The sequence below is a fragment of the Cuculus canorus genome, chromosome 4, assembly GCF_017976375.1.
Source record: "Cuculus canorus isolate bCucCan1 chromosome 4, bCucCan1.pri, whole genome shotgun sequence".
In the NCBI taxonomy this organism is placed as follows: Eukaryota; Metazoa; Chordata; class Aves; order Cuculiformes; family Cuculidae; genus Cuculus; species Cuculus canorus.
Window position 1 is genome coordinate 60049240 of NC_071404.1, and position 27451 is coordinate 60076690.

Below are 27451 nucleotides of genomic sequence, written 5' to 3' on the forward strand. Positions count from 1 at the left end.
CTGTGCCCAGCAAGATCATGGAGTAAGTCCTCCTGGAAACTCTACTGAGGCACATGTCACATTGGTGACAGCCAGCGTGACAAATCGTGCCTGATGAATTTGATGGCCTTCTACAATGGGGCTACAGCACTGGTGAATAAGAGAAAAATAATTGAAGTCATCTACTTTGACTTGTGCAAAGCATTCAACACTGTCCAACATGACATCTTTTTTCTCTAAATTGGAGACATGGATTTGATGGGTGGACCACTTGGTGGCTAAGAAATTGGCTGGATGGTCAAAGTCAAAGAGTTTTGGTCAATGGCTCAGTGTCCAAGTGGAGACCAGTCGCAGTAAGTGTTGGAACAAGTGTTGTTTGAAATCTTTTTCTAGAGAACTGAACAGTTGGCACCTTCAGCAAGTTTACCAGCGACACCAGGGTGTGTGGTGCAGCTGACCCTGTAGGGAAGGGATATCATCCAGAGGGACCGTGACAGGCTTGAGAAGTGGGCTTATGTGAGCCACATGAAGTCCAACAAGGGCAAGTGCAAGGTCCTGTATCTGAGTTGGGACAATCCCAAGCACAAATACAGGCTGGGCAGAGAATGGATTGAGAGTGGTCCCGACAAGATGGACTGTGGTGTGCTTCTGGATGAGAAACTCAACATAAGCAGGCAGTGTGCGCTTGCAGCCCAGAAAGCCAACCGTATCCTGGGCTACATCAAAAGAAGAGTGGCCAGCAGGTCAAAGGAGGTGATTTTCTCCCTCTACTCCACTCTTGTGAGACCTCACCTTGAGCACTGCATTCAGTTCTGGAGTCTCCAGCATAGGAAGGACATGGACCTGTTGTAGTCCAGAGGAAGACCATGAAGATGATCAGAGGGCTGGAGCACCTCCCATATGAGGACAGGCTGAGAGACTTGGCCTTGTTTAGCCTAGAAGAGCAAAGGTGTGCCAAATGCATTGGTCACTGTCATTCAAGGGTCAAGTGTTATGTAACTACAGTTACTGATGGTAAAAACAGAAAGAAAAAATACTAAATCTTTCTGAGGTGCTGGGTCTAAAATTAAGCCATAAGCAGAGACTGTGCATGGCAGAATCCCAGGTCAACTGGGCTGTAACTGTGTGCGAAAAAATGACCAGCTTTTCTGTTCCAGCTCACGGACTAGAAAAAGATCTGTTTTCTCAAAGGATGGTCTGAGGCCACTGAAATACCTCTTTCCCCAAGCAGCATATAATATGAGAGACCTAGTGTATGAAAGGGAGATAAAAAGCATCAGGTGCTTCTGCATTTTAACGTGCTGCTTCCAGAATCAAAACCCATCAACTCTGTTTGCCAAAAAAGCAGGATCATTTTGAGATGTCAATAAATGAATTACTAAAATTGAAGGCAGTTTGAGAAGCTCAGTAACTGAGATGTTAGGACTTTTAGGTACATGTGGCAAATAAACAAAACAAGTACATAATCTCTGATGACACTCATCTGGACTCTGACACCTTCACTGTACCATTCAGTACTGCAGAGCTAACTATGGACATAAAGCCAGGACAAAAAGTCCTTTTTTTTTTTTTTTTCACAAACAAAATAACACAAGAACAGATTTGAACTCACATCACCCTCCAAAGGCAGATGATATCCAACAGATTTGAAAACACTAATCTTGACAATGTACTTAAACTTTTTATTGACTTTTATTTGGTAGCAGTGGCTAAAATATGTAGCAAGCAGGACAATCCTGTATGTGAGACACAGGCAGGAGAATACAGTAGACAGAGAGTTTTTCTAGGAAACAAGACAGTAATCAAACAGCAAAGGAACTGGTTTTGAGCCATAAATCTCTAATGTTAAAGAAGGAACTACAGGGAAAGACAGATGAAACCCTAGAGAAATGCCTCTAAATAGCAAATGTTGGTGGAATATCAGGGAAAAACAAGACAGTATAATCGCTAGAACAAAATGAGGCACTGTGACAACATATGCCAATGGTTAAAAGCAGCATGCATGACACCCAAAGTGAAGTTATCGGGAAAAAGTTGCCAGACAGTAAAAGCAGCAGCAGCGGGCTGCTGATGGAGTGATCAACAGCCCAAGACTTTAAATACAGTTGAGGTGTTGAGGTTGACATTGAGGAGGCAACAATTGTTACTTGTAACATGTTATGCTGCTTGGTAGGATGAAGGCATCTCCCTAAAACCTTTGGGGAAGAGAATGAGCTCACATCATCCTCCAAAGGCACGTGATATCCAACAGATTTGAAAACACTGGTAATTTTGATCATGTACTTAAACTTGGTAAGATTGTGGACATGGGAAATTATCACTAAAGACACTGCTCCTATCTCGTCATTAAAGAAAAGATGTTGTAGTCAACAAACAACTTGACCAAAGCAGCACTGGCCACCAAACAAACGTTTGGAGAAAGCAGTAAGTAATGTGTCAGGGAGCACAGAACTACATTTATAGCGGTCTCAGAGGCAGCTCTTTTCATAGAGAAAAGGGATTTGTTTGGTCTATTTGCTTTGGTTTTGAAAAAGATGGAGCCCTCTCCTATTATTACCCAGCATATGGCATGTGAAACAAGCATTAAATAGAGTATATAAAAACAAATATTTTGAACAGTACCTGCACTTTGTTATGCCACAACTGGCACTCTGTCAATGTATTGATACTAACCTAGAGATCAGAGAATACTGAACCACTCAGGATGTGTCTTTGGAAGCAACTTGAGCAAAAAAGAACAGTTTCAAGTGTTCATTTTCTCTCTGCCCCAAACAGCCTAACACCACTCACATTTATTGTGCCCAGTCTTCAGATGAACTCCCTGCTTCCTCTCTGGACACCAAGGCTTGCAATTGCCATCAAAATAATTCAGGACTGTGGACAAATTCTTTTCTTGGTCATTTGTTTGCAACCCTGCTGAAACCTATAGGAGTGAACATCTCTTTCAGAAAAAAAGATAAAATTTGAGCTTGTCTATCTTACTAAATTGTGCTTTAATATCTCAGCCCCTTTTTGTGGCCCTCTTCCTAATCTTGTTTCCCCTGGCTGCCCATCTCCATGTGTTTTTTCCATGGATATGATATTGTAGAACCAAAGCAATGGATAATCTACTTTTCCTCAGAAATTTCTGCAGACAAGTTTTGAGAAAAGTTTGTTTGGTGACATGTACAGTGGAATAAAGATCACATACTGCTGATGGGGAATTTTTTTTACCTGGTGGCACCAGGAGATGTTCAGACACTGACAGTGTCTGAATACTTATCTTTTACTGCAGGTATTGCCTTGAAAAGTCTTGATTTTGTGTCAGCTTTGATTAAGCACGGCCTGTCTCTCTTACATGAGACTTTATGGCAGGTTTTCTATCTTTCCACCCTACGTGTTGTAGGTGTTCTAAAAACTGGTGGCTCTGATCTTATCTTCCTTTATACTCACAGTTAACCTAAATGAATACATTCCTTTCTTGTTTTGCAAGGCACTAAGGAACACACTCATATTCTGCTTAATGACTACTCATGTAAATATAATATATAATATTATATAATATTCTACAGGGAAGAATTCTCAGTCCCTTGCTTCCAACATGTTTTCTTGCTATGTTCCCACACAACTTTTTCTTCTGTCCAGGTAAGAGAAATGCTCAGGACAAGATCTCATCAGCTTGCCTTTAACAGTGCCCTCTAAGTTAAGTCATCGAAACAATATCCCAGAAAACTGCTAACAAAACAGAATGATGACCTGAATGTGGGACCATGATAGCAATAGTCATGATCAAATAATTTATTGAATATTAAATTTTTCTAATTTGCTTTTTATAAAATAAAATAAAAATGTTAGGAAAGTGTGAGTAGAGGAAGTAACAACAGTTGAGCTGGGCTAGCATCAAGGAAATAATTTAATTCCAATAAGCCTCCATGACCACCTCGGTAGGAAACTTGAGCCCTAAGCGGCATTTTGCCTGCAAGCTTGGGAAAGGCAAAAGTTATGTTGTCCCCAGTAATGCCTTACTGATTAGCAGCATTTCTCACTTCCATGACACTGGGACATGGTGATTCTTACCTCCACAACACCAGGACATAGTGATGACCTTCTGGGTAGAACAAACATGCCCCTCTCAGTGTGTTGGACCCCATGCCTTTGCTCTGGCTTGCTCAGGCTTTCCTGATGAATGCTGACACAGGAGACCTCATGGCTGCCTAAAAGGTAGCCAGGGAATATACAGACTATAGGAGATAACCCATGCTCAAATACTCAGGAGGGCAACAACTGCTGGGGTTGCACACATAGCAAGGAAGAGCATTGCTCGAACAGTTGGTCATCTTCAGATGGCCCTCCTCTTTCACCCATTTTTGGCAGACGTGTTCCCTGCTTTGCAGACGAACTGGGAAGATGGTAAGCAGCTCACTTTCCAAGTGTGCAAATAGTTGGCAGGACTGGTTCCCAGTGTTGTCCTGAGACATGCTAGATAAGCAAGTGTACTAGACAGAGAAGCCTTGCCCTTCCTTCTTGCAGTAAGAGATGGGAGTGCTGAACACTGCATTTCGACTCTGGGCTTTGCACACCCTACCTCTCAGTAATCTGCATTGCTTTACTGACTGCTTTGGAGCTCAGTAACAGAGCAGTAGCCTGGGGTTTTCTGTTACTGTATCAATCAGATTATTGTCTTTAGCAGCTGAAGAACTGATTGCTACATGCCTGTCTGCCCACTGCAGATCAAAAAAAGTATTTTTGCACTCTGCAAAAAACCAGCCTAGTCCTGCTGAAGACAACACATATAAAACTCTACATATAATACATTAAGGAAAGAGTAAGGCTGCCATAGTACATTTTGTACATATGAAAGGTTGGTCTGGGAGTTTGATTTTTGCTCAAAGCATACATTTAAACTGAAAAATTGCTTTTCCTTTGAGCTTAGTTTTTAATGCCTTTAAAAAAACTGAACAGAATTAATAAACACCACAATATTGGGAATTCAGATTTTGATGCTTTTCTCTGCAAGAAATATAGGCATATGACTAAGCATAAATACAGGCACAGTTAAATCTGGAAGAATCGAGGCCAACCTGCTCTCTGCTTCTGATAACTAATAAGGAAGGAATTGCTTCCTTGTTCAGGTTGCATTTTTCAGGAGCTTTCATCCTGGATACTATTTGCTTGCTCAGCATGGACTATGAGCACTTTATATCATTCCTTTGTGGCTATGGACTGATGGCTTTCAGGACATGATGCAAAATGTAGTTGCTCTTTCCTGAGGCTACCAGTGACTAGGAAGTGTAAAGTGATGACTTGTTGGATGTAATTAGACATCTCCTGTTTATCTTTCTGGCTACTTTTTTCTCGTTATGAAGTTAGTAGCAAAATTCTTAAATGTCTATTGAGAGCAGTTAAAGGCAAAGGCTTTCTGCAGTGTTGTGTCAATACAAGTCCAAAAATAATAAATATCTAGTTTTGGTTCAGAACTATGATTGTACAACACAAAAATATTATGAAAACCGTGTGATGTGCTACAGGTCCAATCATTCAATCCAGACCTTCAGATTTTCCTATAGATGCCCCTTTTTTTGTCTATTTAAGTCACTGTTCCAGAAATGAAATGGGTGAAAGGTCTGGTAATTGAATTTATTTCTCTGCCCCTATGAGCTGCTGAGAGTGGCCTGGTGGCCAAATTGCTTGCAACCTCATGAGGTTGTGAAGGCTGTCCCAGCGGGTTGCAAGACTTTGAATTAATTTCAGATCTGACCGGATAACTAATAGAAAGTAATCACTCAGTTAAGGATGCTTAAGCAGATAGGACACCATGAAGTTATTTACATCTGTGTGGAACTGATCTTCCTGCCTTGTGATTTAACTCTCCAAGTCTGTTCCTTGTCCAGGTCACCTGTCTGCAGCAGATAGGTAAAACTGCCTCAGATGGTCTGTGCCCATCAATGACTCAGAAAAGCAACATAGTCAAAAGAACTGTCCGCCTTTGGTCATTTTGGCTAGGGATAGGTTACTTTAATCCGCTTGATATGCTGTCCAGTTTCAGCATTACAGGAGGCAGAACATACGTGTGGTAGCACTTACTCCGTAATACAAAATACTATGTTATAGCCACCTCAAACAGCTTCAAGGGTGCAAGCAATAGTGTATGGATGGCAATAAACACACATACACATATATTATATTGAACAGCTCAGCAAGAGATACATGGCAGCCTGCCTTTCCCCACTGCTCCCTGCTTTTGTAGACTTTTGGCTTATGACTGTTACCTTGAGAATGTATGCTCATCTGACAAAAGTCTAAGTGAGCAAAGGGCTGTACAGTCCTTGAACCCTCTGTATGCTCTGAATTCAAGAGGCTACACTGAGGTTTCTGGGTAGCTTTTCAGATGGCTTTTCTTCTGAATTGGAAACACCTTCCTTCAAATATTGCTCTTCTTGTCACCATCGAACATGAAACCATGCAGATACATTGGATCCTTAAAATATTACTCAGTCTCTCCCTAGAAGGTGGATAGAAGATTTCTCTTGTTCAAAGAGGCAGTGCTGATACCTGTTTGTGTCACATAGCAGCGGCCCTATACTAATTGTCCTGCACTGCCACTACATGACGACAGACAACAGTTTAATTCATCTCTTTTCTTACATACTGTCAGCCAGACATTCAGAGGCACAGAGATTTCCACAAGGCTCAGGGATGTGGAGATCAGATGTGGTGACTAGACAGCTTCTTCTTCTTTCTCTGTTGAATGAATTCTTCAGAAGCCACACTGATGATTCAATGCAAACATGCAAACCACATCCTGAGACTGTTTGACCTAAAGGTCATAAGCAAGCACCTGTATGTGGAATGATTGAAATACTTTTTCCAAGAACAAGGGATAAACCTTCATGCTGGTAAGTGAACAAAAATGAAGTTGGCAGATAAGATGCAATCAGAAAAAGGTGAAGGTAAACTCTTCCTTTGGAGACCTGAGCTAGGAGAAAGCTTGAGATTTGGGGGAAAAAAAAAGTGATGTAGGGGAAGAGAAAGTAATCTACAGAGACATTTTATTTTAGTTTGAGTATTTTAAATTCCTCTGTACATGAAGAAAGGCAGGGACATCTTCAGAATGGGGAAAATGCTAAACACAGGAACAAGCAACAAGGGACACAAATACCTAAGAAATTACTGTTGTAAATGTAAAAAAGACCAAAATAAAAGAAAAAAATTACTTTTCCAGATGAGATCCATATGGTGATTATAATATATGATTGGAGAAAAATATTCCATTGCTGGGGAACCTTATTCCTGTCTTCAAATGCCTCCCTTCCCATCCTCAAATGTCACAAAGGAGATGCCTGCATTTTTAGGTAAAGACTTTTAAAATGTGCAGCACAGCCTCTTCCAAGTCCCATAGACAACTTCCAAAAGTGTTATACTGCAGCTGAATGCAGTATCTGTATTTCCATTATACTCTGCACCATAGGCTCCCCATCCCCCTTGGGGAGTTTTCTTTAATATATTGTTTCAATTTCAAAACGGCATCACTTTGGAGACCTATTCTGCCTTTATTTATGCAGCCTGAGAGACGATACATCTATCTACTGATAGCAGCTTTAGACAAAAAAAGAATATTTTCAATACAAAACTAAACAATTAATTGGACATTTTTGAGAACATGTACATTACATCCTCATCATGGGTCTTGGGAGCTGCTAGACTTTAAAACTGATAAATAGGGTGTTCTTGCATCCTTTAGCCATCCCCCAGGATAAGTAGTTTGTAAAACAGTAAAATTGCTCAGGCACAAATATTTATCACAGATCCAATAAGATTTCATGTGCCTTGTAACTACAATATTACATGTTTTATGCCCCTTCAATCTTTGGTTTAGAGTACATCCAGTTTCTTCAGTATAGATAATTTCACAACCACTGGAGATCTGTAAACAATATTTTGTTACTGCTCCATGAATGCTAGCTGCCACTATTTCCCCTGTAGTTTCAATGAAGCTTTATTCTTCCTGAACACACATTGTTCATGTTCTAAGAATGCCTAGTACAGAACACGTAATTACCTTTATTTTATTGGATTTTTTCAGGTTTACACAATTTTCAGTCCATTAGAGAGTAGCCACCATTAGGCAAGCATACATACTTTATTTTCAATACCTGAATAGTTCGTCTCGTTCAGTAGGTGCTGCTTTGTAGAATAGAACTGCTTGTCCTTCTTTAAAAGTATAGCACAGCATCACAAAACCAAGGCATGCATAAAGGTGCAGTCCATCCTGCCCCTTTGATATAAAGACAGTGAATGGAGGTATTAAATATTGCAGCTTTATGCCTACAGCTGCCTAGGAGCCAAGTTGTTCCGTACGAAATCAGTACAAATCACTCATTGTTGGCTGAGAAGCTAACTAAAGTATTAGCATAGTTTTTGGAGTGAGGATTCACAGATCCCAGCCTCTGTCTTGGCCCAGGCACAGAAGTTGTACAAGCACCATGCCAAAGCTGTATTCATGCTGAAAGCAATCTCAGCTCTGTAAAGCTACTGTGGATTCACATGGCATTTCAGCCCTTAATGTAGGCTTTCAGTATCTGAAAAGAGTCCACCACTGGACCACTGTTTCTCTTTGCTGTGTTAGCATGAACAGGGAGATGGGAACTAATTTGATCGCAAAATGTAACCAGTGCACTCAGGGCAGCGAGGCAGGGGAACAAAGCAACTGCTGAAGCAGCTTTACTGCTGGCCATGCAGCATGGGTTGACATGGGTACATTCACCACCCCAACAAGGCAGTCCTTTAACCTCTTCTAACATCTCCCTGAGCGAAGAAGGCATTGTCTGTGTTGATGCATTAGAATAGGCTGATACTTGACATTCTCAAATTGTCATCTTCTTCTTCCCTCTTTTTTTTCCTTAGAGTTTTATAACTTTGTCAAGGCTGTACTTCTCCTCTTGAATCTTTGGACCTGCTGACTATTCCCTTTTCTCATCTTGTATGTCTTTTAGCTCATGGAATTTATCCCATCTTAATGGCAAGTAGTGAAATTGGGCAAAGTTACATAGCTGCACCGCACCAAATGGAGCCTTGGGTCAGCCAACCAAAACCTGGGCTGAGATTTGGAGAACTATGCTGCTTGATTTACCCACACAAACTCAGTCATCATCATCTATGCTTGGCAATAGCTGTAGTAGCTTCCAGTTTCTGCTCCCTCCTCCCCTATGGCCCCTATGCTGCTTCAGCAGTTATGCAGAACTCCTCCACTTCGTCTAGAAACAGAGGTATTTTCAATCCAAATGACCTTTGTTTTATAACAAGAGAAGAGCAAGTTACTTTTCCTTGGGTGACTGTACCTTAACTGCCTCTGACAGGTTGTGCTGAGCAGATCATAAATAGGCCTGCCACAGCCTATAGGCAAAGGAACCATCTATATCTGACAAAGAGGCAGGACATAAACCAAGCCAAGGTTGAGGCAGGCAATGTATTGCCCTGCTGGTGGTGGAAGCAAAGCACTAGCAGGGCCTCAACCACTGCACTCTGTTTGCTACAGAGCTGAAGAGCATCTTTGCTCTGGTACTGCACACAGCAGCCTTGGGATCCTGATCGCAGCCCCTTGGCAAGAGATACTTTTCCCTTAATGCATGTTTGACTTTCTGAGAGGCAAGTATGTTTTTTCGAACCGCAGTCAACGTGCCTGGATAGCGGAGTGGCCTGACAAGGGAATCTGCAACTTATTTAAACACCCTACAGAGACATTCTGCATTTTTATTTAAAAATATGACATATTCAATATATTTCTAAAATAATTTAGAGTAATTAATTCCCTTGTATATCATACATTAACTGCAAGCCATTATAATAAATAAATTTGGCTAATTGTCCAAATTGCTAAACCAGTCATTCTGATGAATCCAGGAGCACCGCAGTTCCTTGGTGGAGAAAACCATACAGTCTCCTTTGGTTTCGTATCTTTTCCTAGACCAGCCATCTCTGGACATCTAGTCCATCTCAGCCTTTCACCATGTATGCTATACCACAAAGTTCATACTTCAACAGTGTTTGTCCAGTATCAATAACTCAGCTTTAGCTACAGAAAGTATATTTGCTCCTGGGGCCATCTGCCTCCCACATGGTCCAGTATGAGCTCCATGTTTTTATCTTCTTCAGCAGAGGGAAGAGGTAGCCATATCAAGGCAAGGAAAACTCACAGTGTGGCTCTCCTGTTATATGAAATACATAGAAAGAACTTTCTGACCATAATCACCAGGCAGTGCAGTTGCTATCTTGGTATATGTAACTGGAAGAACAGGCATTGGATGATGCTTATTCATCAGGAGATGATGCTTATTACTGTAGACCACTCCAGCACTGAGGCAAACAACTTCCTATCTTCCATGATGCTTGGTTATCATCTTCCAGATGTGCCAAACAGTCTTCTACACTGTTTAAAAAAAAGTGCTCTTCATTAAGCCAAAGGCACTTGACTTGGAGAGGAAACAGACAAGAGGAATCAAGTCTTTAAAACTCATGAAAATCTAGACAACTCAGAGGGAAGGGAGAGAAGGATAGAACAGAAAGTAGGGGAGAGAACAGAGGGAGTGGCCAGCTGAAAGGCTTGGCAGCTTCCCATAGTTACACATAACTAGAGGACATGAGGAAGAGGAACAAGCTTTAAATTGGAGTGTTCACATAGTTGCAGATGTCCTGAATTTTTCATCAGATGTTGTCACTTGGTAAAGAAGATTGATGCTCCTAAAGTTCTTGTGCAAATATTGTTTAAGGAGAGACTGAGTGAGCCATTAGACTAGGTAACCTTGAGAGGTCCTTTCCACTCAGTATCTCTGTGGTTTAAAGAGCTGGATCACAGTGGACCAAAGACATTTAGTCATATGCAGATATGTGAGTGTAGGATGGGGACAGAAATGGTACAGGATGGAGAACAGATAATAAATTGGTGGGTAGTTTTTCCAAGCAAAGATGTAAAGAAGCAAAACCAGAGCAGCCAAGAAAACTTTCTGCAAGTTTTCTCGTGTTTTCAGAAACATGTCTAGAAGTGACCTTTTATGTGATCTATTTAAAGATACCAAGATACTCTTGAATTGTCAACAGATGAGCAATCGTGAAGGCACTCAGCTCCCCATCTAATGTCAGCTGGCAAAGATTGCTCACCTTCCCCCTCCCTACTAAAATTAGTCATTAAGCTCCCTGTGACTTCAATGAAAGTAGTCTCAGCCTTCAAACACTTGAAAGTCTCCATCTTTCATTATGCCAATAAACTTAAAAATGTATAAAGGCATCAAAAAATGACAGAAAGGAAAATTTCAAGTTTAAATAAAAAGCATGGTTTTTTTTTAAAGAAAGTATAACCGAGATGAAGATTCTTTCTTTCTCGTGGAGGGGAAAAGAATCTTCAAGTCTTCGCTGTCCATTCACCGCTTTTTCTTCTTATCTTAAAAGCCATATCTCTCACCACCCACACATACATCGAATAAACACTTTTTGTGAACATTACCTCTGGATCCGTAAGATAAATGCATGTGAAAATAGTAGGCTCCTTTTGGACATGTTCTGTGGGAAACTATGATATTCCCTAGACCATTTATTCAGACAGGAACAAAAAAACAGAAGCCTGTCCCAACAGCTTCCATCTATGCCATCCACTCCATCTATGGCATTTACAGAGGTAACCCCACAATGGACAGGTCAGGCACACATTAGCTCAAAGATGCTTCTAGAGGGGCCCCTATGTTTTGCTGTTTGCAAAAGAAGATGGGATTGCGAAAGCACGTGAGTTTACTGATCCATCAAATTCAATTCACTGCACAGTGGAGGAGCTGAATCTTGATAGCTGCTGTGCATAGGTCTTCTTCAGACCAGCCAGTTGAAGTAGACTAGACATGGAATATACATACCACCTGGCATGATAACAAATGGGGATCATATTATAGCAGTATTTTTGAAGCGAAGGAACACCTCCTCTCATTGTGGCACTGATTTCCATTTCTCTTCCTCTCTGATTATAGAATCATAGAATCATAGAATCATAGAATCACAAGGTTGGAAAGGACCCACTGGATCATTGAGTCCAACCATTCCTAACACTCCCTTAAACCATGTCCCTAAGCACTTCATCCACCTGATCCTTAAACACCTCCATGGAAGGCAACTCAACCACCTCCCTGGGCAGCCTGTTCCAGTGCCCGATGCCCCTTTCCGTGAAATTTCTTTTCTGATATCCAGCCTGAACCTCCCCTGGCGGAGCTTGAGGCCATTCCCCCTTGTCCTGTCCTCTGCACTTGGGAGAAGAGGCCAGCTCCCTCCTCTCCACAACCTCCTTTCAGGTAGTTGTAGAGAGTAATAAGGTCTCCCCTCAGCCTCCTCTTCTCCAGGCTAAACAATCCCACCTCTCTCAGCCGCTCCTCGTAAGACTTGTTCTCCAGCCCTCTCACCAGCTTCATTGCTCTTCTCTGGACATACTCCAGAGCCTCAACATCCTTCTTGTGGTGAGGGGTCCAGAACTGAACACAGTATTCAAGGTGCGATCTCACCAGTGCCGAGTACAGGGACAGAATAACCTCCCTGGACCTGACGGCCACGCCATTTCTGATACAAGCCAAGATGTCATTGGCCTTCTTGGCCACCTGGGCACACTGTTGGCTCATGTTCAGTCGGCTGTCAACCAGCACCCCCAGGTCCTTCTCTTCCGTGCAGCTCTCCAGCCACTCTTCCCCCAGTCTGTAGCACTACATGTTTCAAGAACATACACATTCACATAACCAAGTCCTCTAGTGTATCATTGGGCAGAAAAATGAGACTGAGAAGGTTTGCAAAGCCTATTTTCACCATTATGTTCCTTCCTCAGCACAGACATGAAGACAGCCAAACTGAAACTGAAGACTTCAGAGGAATTCCCAGGTCAAAAGAGTCAAATCTATATAAAACAAAACCTCATCATGAGTATTAATAACAAATATGTTGTTCAAATAAATAGATTTTTATAAAAAAAATCTAACTAGCTTACAGTCAACTAAAATTTGCTTGTTTTTTGACTCAGAAAAGAAAATAGTCAGTTTTTTTTTTCTACTGTTTCAGGCCATTTTCTCTTTTTAAGTTTCAGAGTATTGGTAACACCAGCCATATTAAAAAAAAAGCACAACACCCACAACAAACCCACAACTAGGAACTCTCAAAGACAAGCAATCTCAACATATAAATCCAAAACTTTAATGTCATGCTTAAAATCTTTTGTTTCCTTTACATGGTAAAATGGATCATATCAATCCATTTTCTACTGAAAAAAAAATTATATATGTTTTTCATACAATCATACAATATAAGGTTTTAGGTAACGTGTTGACTGTTGTCACTGTTAGTGCCTATACCTAGGCGTAGGCAGTCCCACTCTAAACATCTGTGCTATCTCAACTAAAGTTTCTTAACATTTGCCAATACAATACTTATGCTTCTTTTAGACCTTGCCTCATTTAGAGGGCTGCATTCTGTTTCTATGGGTTTTTAAAAATATATATTTCATAAGATAAAGGGTTTCAGTAGTGCATCATCTTTGTGGCCAAGAAGGCGTGGTCAGCAGGTCCAGGGAGGTTATTCTCCCTCTGTACTCGGCACTGGTGAGACCACACCTTGAGTACTGTGTTCAGAAACCTCTCTCAACTCTCTAGCACTACCTGAAAGGAGGTTGTGGAGAGGAGGGAGCTGGCCTCTTCTCCCAAGTGACCGGGGACAAGACAAGGGGGAATGGCCTTTAGCTCCGTCAGGGGAGGTTCAGGCTGGACATCAAGAAAAAATTTTTCACGGAAAGGGTCATCGGGCACTGGAACAGGCTGCCCAGGGAGGTGTTCGGGTCACCTTCCATGGAGGTGTTTAAGGAATGGGTGGATGAGGTGCTTAGGGGCATGGTTTAGGGATTGTTAGGAATGGTTGGACTTGATGATCCACTGAGCCCTTTCCAACCTAGTGATTCTATGATTCTATGATCATCATCATCAGTGGCACTAAACTAATGAGCAAGATCACTGCCCACCTGGCTTGTATTTTTAGCAGATTAGATTTGATTTGATGGCACAAAATATTGTTGACTGATAGCTTGACCCAGTTTCTGACCCAAGTAACGCTCCTATGTCTTTCTTAAGCTGAGCAAGAGGAACAATATGCTCTGTGCCATCTACTCACACTCTGTGATCCATTTTGTCACGCATATACATTGCTATCAGATGTCCAAATAAATATTTGGTTACAGATATTTAACCAGAAACAGCTTGTATTTGTTTCCATATTGTCCAGCCTCAAGACTACTTACTTGGAGACATTATGAACACTACATTCATAATTTTTTTGCCGTTTGGGAAAAACCATCACCAGTCACTTTTGCTATAGGGTTGTGATACTGGTGTATTGCGTCAGTGATACATCAAGTGGTATTTGGCTGCATTTGCCAACTCTTTTACTTTGAAATTTCCATCATCTCTGTTGTTCAGAGACAGAGATTTAGATCAATGTGCTTCCTGGGCTGGATGTCTGAGCACTTTGAAAGAGTGCAGCCTGTCCATAAGCTCCTAAACAACTTAATTTCTCTGCATGACAGGAGCATTGCACAGGGAACTCCAACAGTTTCTCCACACTTTCAGGTTCTTTCAGGCTGTTTTTTTTTTTGTTTGTTTGCTTTTGGGTTTTTTTCTCCCCTATTTTACTGGAAGTCAGAATACTGTGGGGAAGCCTGGGGCTGGGGCTATATCCAGGACAAGACAAGACAACAAATAGTAGTGAGTCAGGGTAGATGAAAGGACTAAATGGCAGGGCAGGGAGTTACTGTAGCTTTCATAGATAAGGATAATGGAAACAGCATCAAAACTGCTAAGCTGCGCATTATTCATTTTTATGTGCTGCTAGGAGTTACACTGAGACCTTCTCATCAACCTCTATATTTTTAATACCTTCTGGCAATGTGATAACTCCTGATCGCTCCTTCAACCTTTGCAGACAGAAAGAACAATATTCAGAATATGAAACCATTACGCAGTTTTCAACAGACATTGATAAAAATAAGGAGCTTACAAAACAAAGACGTTAAGATGTTCCTGACATTTTCTCCAAGGAAAGCAGAATTCTTTTAAGAGGAGAGGAATTTCCATTTCACAAAGTCCCTGAGCCTGCAAGAACTTCACTATAACATTGGATATTGTAAGCTCAGATCTCTCAGCCTAAATGAATAAATGGTGATATTGAATAGATGTGTCAAAGAATCTCAGCTCTCAGGGGAAAATCCAGTATGTCAGATAATAAATCACGGGAAAAAAAGATTAAAAACAAATAAGAACAATATCACAGCTTTATTCTTCCACTTTCTTGCTATTCCAAGAAACCCAAGAAGAATTTATCCCTCATGCAGGTCTGAAAACTGCTTTAAGGCATCCCATAATTTAATTGGCAATGTAGACCGTGAAACATTGATGAGGTAGATACTACAGGCCCCAAGTTTTTCTGGGATAATTCACTGCTGTATTAATCTGGTTTTTATCCTGTGTACTCCCATTGATTTCAGCATAAAACTGGAACAGTGCAAGGATGACTGAGAGCCATTGCTTTTGTTTCAGAGGAGATAGCATGGAGACATCTAGGAGCAGAAGAGCACTCATTTATTTAAACTCATCCTGTCTTTAGAGCAAAATGTTGATTAAAAAATAAGACTCCTCCTGAAGTGCTTGATGAGAAAGCATAGCTTAATGCATAAAAAAACCCATACCTTTTGCAAGTTAATTAAATGCAGTCTCTAGAAGGAAAAGTACGATCTCCTCTCAAACGTGATGACATGGCACAATCACAGCAAGCTGATGGCAAGGACCTGATATTTAAAGTAGTTTTGAAGCTGAAGATGGCATTAAGATGCTTCAGCAATTCAGGACCTCCAAGAAGTTGCTGAAAAGGTGTTTGAGGACATGTGCTTTACTGCTCTGTTGCACTTTATGATAGTACATTAATCCAGGACTTTCACTAGTCATTTTCAGAAGTATAGGGTTTACATGGCAAGGTTTTGGTAGCAGGGGGATTAAAGGGGTGGCTTCAGTCAGAAGCTGCTAGAAGCTTCCCCTATGTCCAATGGAGCTAACACCATCCAGCTCCAAGAAGGGCCTGCCACTGGCCAAAGCCAAGCCAATCCGGGATGATATTAACACTTCTGTGATAACTTAAGAAAGAGAAAAATTTGCTGTGCAACAGCAACTGCAGCCAGAGAGAAGAATATGTGAGAGAAACACGTAGTGGAAGAGGTACTCCAGGCACTGGAGCAGAAATTCCCGTGCAGCCCATGGAGGACCCCACGCTGGAGCAGGCAGGTGCCTGAAGGAGGTTGTGACCTTATGGGAAACCTGTGCTGGAGAAGGCTCCTTGCAGGACCTGTGACCCTGTGGACAGAGAAGCCTATGTTGGAGGAGTTTTGGAATTGTGACCCCATGGGGAACCCATGCTGGAGCAGTTCATGAAGAACTGTGAAGAACTGTAGCCCATGGGAAGGACATCCATAGAAGTTCATGGAGAACCATGTCCCATGGGAGGGATACCATGCTGGAGCAGAGGAAGAGTATAAGGAGGAAGGAGCAACAGAGACAACATGACTGCAGCCCCCAGGGGTAGGAGGTAAAGAATTCAGGAGTAAAGTTAAGCCCAGGAAGAAGGGAAAAGTGGGAGGAAGGTGCTGTGAAAATTTGGTTTTATTTGCCATTAACTTTCTCTGATTTTATTGTTAACAAATTAAGCTAATTTCCCCAAACAGAATATGGTTTTGTCTGCAACAGTCAGTGATCTCCCTGCCCTTATCTTGACCCACAAGAATTTGATTTATTTTCTCTACCATGTCCATCTGAGGAGGGGAGTGATAGATTGGTTTTGGTGGAGACCTGGTATCCAGCCAGGGTCAACCCACCAGGGGTACCAAGAGAGAAATATTTTTTATTTTGCTCTTAAAAGATAATTCTTCCCTAAGAATAGATCAGAGAAGACCATTCCTTGCCCCTACTCCTCTCTAGTGCTAAGTGTTGACCAGGATAGCAGTGTTCACAAGATAGCAGAGCAACTGCCTTTAAGTATTGGTTGAAAAAACAGCCTAGATAACCCAGCAGAAGGGGTCACCTGCCTGTTTCTCTGCCTCTGCTTCTTCAATGTGTTTGGCAAAATGTGTCACCTTATGAACAGGAGAGAAAAAGAAGAGGAGGGTGGAGCTACAGCAATAGTCTTCCTGTGCTTCCATGAGAAAGAAGGAATAGGACAGAGGCTGAGCACTTCTTACCACATAAGCCAGCCTCCTTTAGGACCCCCAGTGCAGTCAGAATGGCAGGACTATGATGGTGGGAATGAAGTGAAAGGTGGCTTAATGAGGAGCCTATAAAACTCTTGCCTTCTGTTATCTTCTTTTGTCACCCCTTGCTTCCTTCTCATTTCATATGAACTTAAAAGTAGCCTATAAAGCCAAAATTGAATGGATGTACTTCTCTCTGACCCCCTCTTTTTTATGTTTTTATTTTTTGCTAGGTCTGTTTTGCCCCGCTCTAGAAAGCAAAAAATAAATCAACAAGACATTTAACAAATGCTGACAAAATTTAACGCCTGGTCACCCTACAAGCTCAGTGAGACATCTGTCCACCATTTCCCATAAAATAAATACACGTTTTATTTAGTTTGTGTGGGAGGTTACAGAGTAATGCATTATATCGAGAAATGTTGCATGTCCCAGAACAACCTTTCTTACAAAGGTTGCAAAATGTGCTGAAGAAGTAGCCTGGGAGGATTTAATCTAGAATTCAATTTGCTATCCCTTCACAGGACATAATGTGCTGCAGAGAAAACCACATGTGCACATTTTTAGCCATCGGTTGATCCGATAAAATTATTTCGTTTAGCCTACAAGGAATAAGGATTGTTAAGTTGCATTGCATTGCTTTCATTAGAGTCTATGGGTGTTGCAAAGGCAGCTACTGGCTCTCAGCCGGCTCACAGTATCTTGATAAGCTGCGTTGCCTGGGTAGTGTGGCTGAGCCCTGAGACAGTGAAAGTGCTGGGAAGCCACATACCTCTCCAAGAGCACAATGAGATTAAACAGGACTGTTATTCTCATGTAGCCACTTGAGACTTGTTGCACAAACAGTTTATTGTCCAGTGACAATAACCTTTTCCTTGAGGAAAAGTACTTTAAGGAACCCATTTTCTGCATCAAAGCCATTACAAAGTTGCAAGGGATGCAGAAGATACTCCATGTAAATTGTAGATAGTTGTCAAAAGCTTGAACTAAGGAGCCAGCCTCTGTTTACTGAAGAAGGACAAAGCAGCTGTTTGAGCCCACAGGAGCACTAGCCAAAGTAACACAATCCCAAAGTAACAGAAGCAAAACCCTAGAACTGAAATGAAGTACTAATTTGTCAGTGACTTAAGTGATCAGATATTATAAACAGCTGCAATCCTGCTGATAACTGGTTTTCTAACAGCAAGAAACAAGTGATGAGAAACTAGTAATAAATACACACATTTTCATTTCTGCTTGAAATATAGATCAGCAGAGAAAGATCAACACCAACTGACTATGTGCAACCTGTGCTCTGACCATGGTAGTAAACCATGGGGGTGAGGGGAGGCTGGAAATGGAGTGAGCAGCCCAGCAAGTCCTCTGCATCTCTGTATCTCTGTATTAGACCTACTGGGATAACTCAAGGGTTTGTCTGACTTGCTGTAGAGGCTTCACAGCAGACTTCTCTGAACTGATAGTGTAGTCTATGCGTAGACTGTGCTGCAGTAAATTAATTACAGGGCTAATGATTATTGGCAAGAATGAATATGAGGTAACGTCCTATCTGTGTGAGCTGCTGATTCATCACTAGCTCATATGCCAAATGTTTTAGGCCCAGGGAAAGAGCTGATAGAAACGACTTGATAAAGCTGAGTGGGATTTTGCTGTATGCAGTGTCCCCTGTGCTGGACATGGTCATTTGATAAAGACAACCCATAAGCAGGGTTTAAAATACATTGTGTACTGTACTCTAGGATGGCCTGATCAGTCACAGCAAACATAGGACACTACACATCTGCTCTTCAAAGTTGATGCCTTTATACTCTAACTCAGTGTGTGTTGTTCTGTTCCCTGGTGATTGCCTAGCCTTCCCCTACAGATGTAACAGCCCCAGGGCTCGTTAAAGGTCTTTGAGTCCCAAGCTGTGATCCAAAACAAGATTAAGTATGTTTCAGCCAGCTCTCAAAATAATCAACATAAAACAGAGGTTGTTTTAGGGCACCAAATATCAAACCTTAGTCTTTAATTATCTGCCAGCACCATTCCTTGCCCTCTTTTCCTATAACTCTGAAAAAAATGCTGTCCAACTTCATTAGTACTGGGGTGGTACACATCTACTCCATATATGACTACTTCCTTGCAAACCGAGGAGGAAAGAAGTTTAAAAGCATTCTGCCAGATGAGCGGTGGGGTCTATTGTCCCTACTGCAATTAACAAATTCCAAAATCAGCAGTTCTCATCTCTGAGAGTCCCATAGTGAAAAAAAAAACCAAACAAAAAACAAACCCCACCACCACCACTCTGAAGATGCAATTAAGAATGCAGCAACACAATTATATGTAGTTGACAGTTCCACAATGTATACTCCTTGGATTTTGACCTTTTAAAACTCCATTAAGCTATGTAAATACAGTACAAAAGAATGTGTACTGTTCAAAATCAGCTTGCTGGAATTGGTCAGAAGAGGACAGTCCTCCCTCATGCAATACTACCACAGTCATCAGACACTTACGAAGCCTCTTTATTGATCTGCACAGAACAGACTGACCAAGGAAGTTGTGTTATGCCCCCCTTTCTCTTTATTGTAATATCTCTTTAATTTAATCCTGATTTGGGGGCTGGCACCCAACAGTGCAAAACCTCCAAATCACTAACTTAGAAACTGGATTACTACATTTGCTGTTAAAGCTTCTCTTGTTTCCACAATGGGGCAGGGACAAAGGAAGAAAAGAATGCTTCTGTACATCTCCCACGACATTGCAGCTTTGACATGTTTAAATTATCTGCCTTCTGCCATACTGTAGCAGCTCTTTATTTTATTTCTTCAAATAAACATTTATCCATTGCATTAAAAAAAAGGAATAGTTTAGTAATCAAAGGGACAGATGCAGAAGTGTTTTTACAAAGTTGCTGAATTATTTCCTGCAGGTAAATCACCTGGTACATGACCTTTCCCACCCACATTCACCCATCTAACTTCTATTGAAAATGTTCATTGTTACCAAATATTTGCCAGATAATTGATGGTGAGGAAGTAAGCCAATTTTGCTCCCAGATTACAGTGCTACTCCTGATGTAACATGACAGTCTCAGAGCGATGATTTTGTGCACGTGGAGTTTTTAAAATCAACAAAAGGATTCTTGTCAAGCCTAGTTATACAGAAGAACTATCAGTAAGCACAAGGTCCCACGGTACATGGGTTTCTCCACTAACTTTCGCTGTCACTCATCATATCCTATAACCAATCTCTTCCTGGGTGGTTTTGGTAGTGTTTAATGTTTTCAGCATCCTTCCTGGGAAAATAAACAAATGAATAATCTAAACACCAAATACAAAAAGATGGATTTCCAGATCAGTAGTTCTGTAAAAAAATTAGACTAAACTCTCACTGGAAGTCTCCTCATATATAGTGACCCACCATATTTGTTTGAAAAAAACATTTAAGCATCTTTTTCTTTTTGCTTTAGGCAGCCTGCTTTCATGAAACCTGGGGGACTATTAATCATATTTATGCAGATCCCTATAGAAATATACTTAGCATGCAATGGATGCCAAATTGGACAAAAAAAAATCTCCCAACAGCAATCTGCTTGCACACCCAAGAAGGAACTCAGTCTTTCTTCAACTGATACCTGAGAAGACAGGACCAAGAAGTGTGAGAATTTAACTACTTTCCTCGGCTTTACAATTAACTCAGAGCTGGCAGGTGACGCATAAATGATGATGAGTAGATCATAGATGTGCAGGTCTTACTAGACCCTTCATGGATAGGAGGGAATTGGTAAAGAAATAATACACTCATCCATGAGTATATGTTAGGTGTGACTTTGTCTGATCTTAAGGATGGTAAACACTGAATGCAGCCTTTATATTTGTTTATAGCAGACCTAGGCGTCCACCAGCACAAGGTGTACATACCCACACCCTCTCTACCTCTGACAGTTAGGAAAACATTGGCAGAATCACCCTAGAAGGAATCTTGATTGGAGCAGTATGTGTGTTAAAGGGAGCAGAAGAAGTAAAAAGCCAAATATACATAGAAATCAGTGGCCAAAACACAGTGGCATCAAAAACTTGTGCATCTCAGCAATAACACAACCTATCTGTGGCTAACACAGCTGGGAGGACATGCAAGTGGACAGACAGGAAGCCATTCCAGTTTGGATGTGCTTCCTGGATTTTGAGTCATGATAATGAAGCTACAAAAAGTGCTCAGGAACTCACAGCTTCCGGAAAGGCTAAAGGAGATGAAGGTGAATAAGTTTAGACATTTTCTTATGTTTTTTAGACTTAGATCTGAATTCAGTTCAAGTTCTTGTGTCTGAAGGATAGAAGATACACTACAAAAATGTTGCTGCTGTAGCCATAAATAGCAGAGTCTACCCAAGGTCCATCCAAGCGCAGCTCACAGAATCACAGAATCACAAGGTTGGAAAGGACCCATTGGATCATCGAGTCCAACCATTCCTAACACTCCCTAAACCATGTCCCTCAGCACTTCATCCACCTGTTCCTTAAACACCTCCAGGGACGGCAACTCGACCACCTCCCTGGGCAGCCTGTTCCAGTACCCAATGACTCTTACTGTGAAGAATTTTTTTCTGATATCCAGCCTGAACCTCCCCTGACGGAGCTTCAGGCCATTCCCTCTAGTCCTGTCCCCTGTCACTTGGCAGAAGAGCCCAGCTCCCTCCTCCCCACAACCTCCTTTCAGGTAGTTGTAGAGAGTAATAAGGTCTCCCCTCAACCTCCTCTTCTCCAGGCTAAACAACCCCAGCTCTCTCAGCCGCTCCTCATAAGACTTGTTCTCCAGCCCCTTCACCAGCTTCATTGCTCTTCTCTGGACACGCTCCAGAGCCTCAACATCCTTCTTGTGGTGAGGGGTCCAGAACTGAACACAGTATTCAAGGTGCGGTCTCACCAGTGCCGAGTACAGAGGGAGAATAACCTCCCTGGACCTGCTGGTGACCCCATTTCTGATACAAGCCAAGATGCCATTGGCCTTCTTGGCCACCTGGGCACACTGCTGGCTCATGTTCAGTCGGCTGTCAACCAGCACCCCCAGGTCCTTCTCTTCCATGCAGCTCTCCAGCCATTCTTCCCCCAGTCTGTAGCGCTGCATAGGGTTGTTGTGCCCCAAGTGCAGGACCCGGCATTTGGCCTTGTTAAACCTCATGCCATTGGCCTCAGCCCAGCAGTCCAGCCTGTTCAGATCCCTTTGCAGAGCCTCCCTACCCTCCAGCAGATCGACACTTCCTCCCAGCTTAGTGTCATCTGCAAACTTGCTGAGGGTGCACCCAATGCCTTCATCCAGGTCATTGATAAAGACATTGAACAGGGCTGGACCCAGTACTGAGCCCTGAGGAACCCCACTTGTGACTGGCCTCCAGCTGGAGTTAACTCCATTGACCACCACTCTCTGGGCCCGGCCATCCAACCAGTTTTCAACCCAGGAGAGTGTGCGCCTGTCCAGGCCAGAGGCTGACAGTTTCTGAAGCAGAATGCAGCTCAGTCATATGGAGCCATTAACACAAAGTTTGCTTTCCAACACTGCCAAAATACAATCTTGGTACAACAGAGGCAAGTGCTAAGAAATGATCTATACACTTACTAGAGTACTTACACTAGTATTACATCCCCTGCTACAAGTTTTACAGAGCTCTTTGCTGACTATGATGGCCACTGTAGTCTTAGGCACATCTTTAACACAATTCACAGCCACTCTAAACCCACTGAAGCCCATTATCCACTCTATATAGCCCATGGCAGAAAGCAACGAGCTCTTCCTCATCATTCCCACTGAGACAGGTGCAACACACTCCTTTTGCTACTGCAGAGTAGATAGGACCTAACTATTCTAGGCTTCCTTCTTCCAGCTTCATTCTCCTGTAGACTCCACACCACAAGCTGTCCATGATTTAGAGACTATATTTCCCTATGCTGCTAAAATTAGTGCTTTATGTATGGTAGTTTGCTGCTACATCTTCCTAGGTAGTTTGCTTCCTACATCTTCCTAGCCCAGAAAGGGCTAGATTCTTCACTGTTTCAAAGCCGTGTAGTCACATTGATTTCAACAGAGTTCTGCTGGTTTTGTCAGCTGTGAACATATTTCCTCTGGCTACATTGCTCAATGGCTTCCCTTTTTTATGGCAGTTACAAAATGCTATTTGCAATTATGTATTTCTGTCACAATGGGTGGATAGGAAATTAGTCTTCTGAGGCTCCCCCTTTGTCGTCATCCCCCACCTCCCTGCTCAGTTCTTGAAAAGGCCATTTGCGCATGCAATATTAATCATCTGCTCTGTAATAATCTTGGAAAAATGTAACATACTCTGGCAAATCGCAGGGCCTCCAGAGGAATCTCCTGCCTCTGAATGAACAGCTCTCATCCATTATCAGGTGCCGACAGACACAGCTCCCCGCTTACTTGCCCAATCAGCATGCAAACAGTGACTCAATTAATTTGTGAGAAATGGGAGGAAATTATCTGTATTAATAAATGGCAAAAGGGTGAGGTCACCGGATTTCCGGAAAATAAGATCAAAACCACTGAACTCCCTTCATTGTCTCATTTGATACCTTCCCTTTTCTGTAAATGCAGGACTGGGAGTAATTAAGCTTCTGCAAGTAGTTTCATAGCAAAGGCACATCACCCAAAACAATTAAGACAAACATTTTGTGCACATTGTTGTCTGCCTTCATTAGTGTTTAAAGGCCAAAGAAACAATTCATTAGAAAAAAAAAAAAAAGAGAAGGGGAAAAAATAGGTAGTCCACAGTATTCTTCGTGGATATGTCTGAGAAAAATGCATGCAAAGAATCAGTGTTCAAGCAAATGAACGTGCAGAATAATATCCATCTGGATGGCTAAAGCTGTGTGGATTACTTATACTTTGATAGTGATTGGAAACCTTGTTCAGAAGTTGAAGTCTTCATGTGCTAAGCGCTATAGGACAACAAGGAGGGCTGCCCTTTTCTCAGCCTGCTCATGATTTGATCACACTAGTGGGCACAAAAGAGGGATCAAAGAGGGCTTCAATGGTAGTAAACAGATGAAGGTCAGCAAGCAATGAACCCATCTAGCCCCTACTGAGACTGTTGTACAAATGTAACCCATTCTTACTACAATGAAAAACCTCTTTAACTGAACAACAACAAAAAAGCCCATTAGACAAAAAAACCCAAAAAACCAAACTACCAACAGGAAAACTTCAACTCTACAAAAATATATTTAAAATTCTACCATCTTCTCCTTTGCTCCTCCCTCCCATTACATATGCTGCTGGTGAGAAGAGTACAAATGCTATTGTGTGGGATCCGCTTTCACCGGATTTGTTCTGGTTGATTTTAGCATGGATAGAAGAGCCAGTGGTGGAATCATAGTTCTTCACATGCTCATATCTGCATGCTTTAAAAAGTGTAATTAGACCTCAAAAATAATACCCTCTTAACTATAGCTACAAACCCCCCGCAGAGGGATAGGGAAGCACATTTGTCTTTATTGTTACTGCAATATACTAGGTGATATGAAACAGACTAATTCATGAAGCCCATACAATAAGCTGTTGGATGCCCTCCTACTTTTTTTTTTTATTATTATTTATTCAGTTAATTTTGTTCCTCCCAATGAACAAGTTCTGAAAGTTCAAAATTCATTTTTACCTACATTTTTGCTCTGTGACCTTTCTTTTGCCAACAATCTGTGAAACCACTGGGTTGCCAATGGAAGGTGAACCTTCTTGCTCAAGCCTATTTGAACCATCTCTTTGCCATTGTTTGAACCCAATAACATGTAACATTATCCATAATTTTCCCCAAGATTTTTCCCATAATGCATTAATTCCTAGAACTCCCTCATCAGAGGACATGCCTTCTCTCCTCCTCAGTGGATCTATGAAACGCCAGCTGAAATTCTGGGTACATGAACACAGATACAGAAAAGGGTTGCACAGTGATCTGTCCCATGTGATGCTGTTCCTGTTGTATCCTTGCTTGGCAGGGCTGCCTCTGCTGAGGCCCTTGTTAGGTGGATGCATAACCTGGGAAATCTTCCAGATTTAGGGTGCTAATTATTCAGAATTAATAAAATCAAGCCAAACACGTTCGTGACTGTTCAGTAAAAGATGTGATGAAACAGAATTTATCAGCTCTCTAGTAAAATGAAATCAGAAAAACATTTAAGATAGTAGAATGAAATTCTGCAGTGATATCAACATGAATATACACAGAAGGGGAAAGAGGGGTAAAGATTTTTGTGTTCTGAATAAATTCTCTTAATTTTGCTCACACAAAACTAAGGGAAATTAGTAACTAGTAATTGGGAAAAGATGCTTAATTCTACTTGTTTTAGTCATCTTCACTAACTACTATAAAAATAAAAGACCATTTCACAGTGATATCCGACCTTTTTCTTTATGACTGTACTTTGATTATGCATAATATTATCCTATAATATTACATTTCTGAATCAATAAGAACCAACACAATAAATTGAAAGCAGTGTTTCAATCCAACTCTAATTTGACTATGCCCGGCAACCGCTTAAGCATGCCACTTAGCATGTGATTTTGTTCAAAAAACTGGCTCTGTCAAAATATTTTTCTGGAGTGCTGTTTATTATATTTTACTAATCCTGCATTAAAAGTGCTTCCTTTACAAGTAAAAGGGTTCCTTTTCCTTAGCTGTTTGTCTTCCTAGCAGTCTGTTCCCAGTGAATCATTTGTTTGTTCCTTTTCACACATCATTATGAGTAATGAATTTCCAGCAGGTCTCACAGACTGCTTCTAATTGCCCCGTGAACACTGTCGGTGGCATGTCCTAGGATGCTGGTTCCCTCCACCTAAGGTCAGGGATAACCCCTGCTTTCCTCAACAATCACACTTCTTAGCTTCCTTGCTCTGACATCCACATCTCTCTAGGGATGGGAGCTGCTGGTCCTGTGGTGTAGGTATGACCTTTGGGTCCTGAGGCAAATTAATGTTGTCAGCAAATTTGCACTGAGGTATAAGCCAGGAGTTTAGCAATTCTGCTGGTGATACATGTTAGCTGGTATCTCAGTCGATGCTAAGGGCGGGACCAGGAGACTTCACATTCAAAAGCAGTAGTTAATTTCTTTTGTAGTGTACTGAATAGTTAACACATAAACAAAAAGCCAGCTCATCCACTGCACTATCCTGCGGCTTTGTTGACAATCTGGGGCTAATGAGGGCAGTAAAACTCATTTCAGGGCCTGATACAAGCCTCTGATTATAACTGATTATGTACCAAGGATAGATATATTGAGCAAGGAGAAGCTGGCTCAGGTTTTCAAGGGAGATTAATGATTCTGAGCATCTTAGTTTTTGGACATCAGATTTGATGTCATCCTTGAAGGGTGTAGAAATGAGAAAGAGCAGACCACACATGTTCAAACATTTAAACTATTCATAGAATTATAGAATCATTAGGTTGAAAAAGACCTTAGAGATCATCAGCTCCAATCATACCGTACCTGTCCAGTACGAAATCATGTCCCCAAGCACTTCATCCACCCGCTTTTTAAGCACCTCCAGGGATGGATACTCAACCACCTCCCTGGGCAGCCTGTTCTTGTGCTTGATAACCCTTTCTGTGAAGAATTTTTTCCTGATGTCCATTCTAAACTTTCCCTGATGCAGCTTGACACCATTCCCTCTTGTCTTATCACCTATCACTTTGGAGAAGAGACCAACACCCATCTCTCTGCAACCTCCTTTTAGGTAGCTGTAGAGAGCAATAAGGTCTCCTCTCAGACTCGTCTTCTTCAGGCTAAACAACCCTAGTTGTCTCAGCTGCTCCTCATAACAGCCCATTGTTTTCCAGCCCCTTTACCAGTTTTGCAGCTCTTCTCTGGACATGCTTCAGGACCTCAATGTCTTTATTGTAGTGAGAGGCCCAAAACTGTACACAGTATTCGAGGTGCAGCCTCACCAGTGCAGAATACAGGCAGAGAATCACTTCCCTCGTCCTGCTGGCCACGCCATTTCTGATACAAGCCAAGATACTGTTGGCCTTCTTGGCCACCTGAGCACACTGCTGACTCATGTTCAGTTGGCTGTCTACAAACACCCCAGGTCTTTCTCTGCCAGGCAGCTTTCAAGCCATTCTTCCCCAAGCCTGTAGTGCTGCACAGGGTTGTTGTGTCCCAAGTGCAGGACTCCGCACTTGGCCTTGTTAAACTTCATCCCATTGGCCTCAGC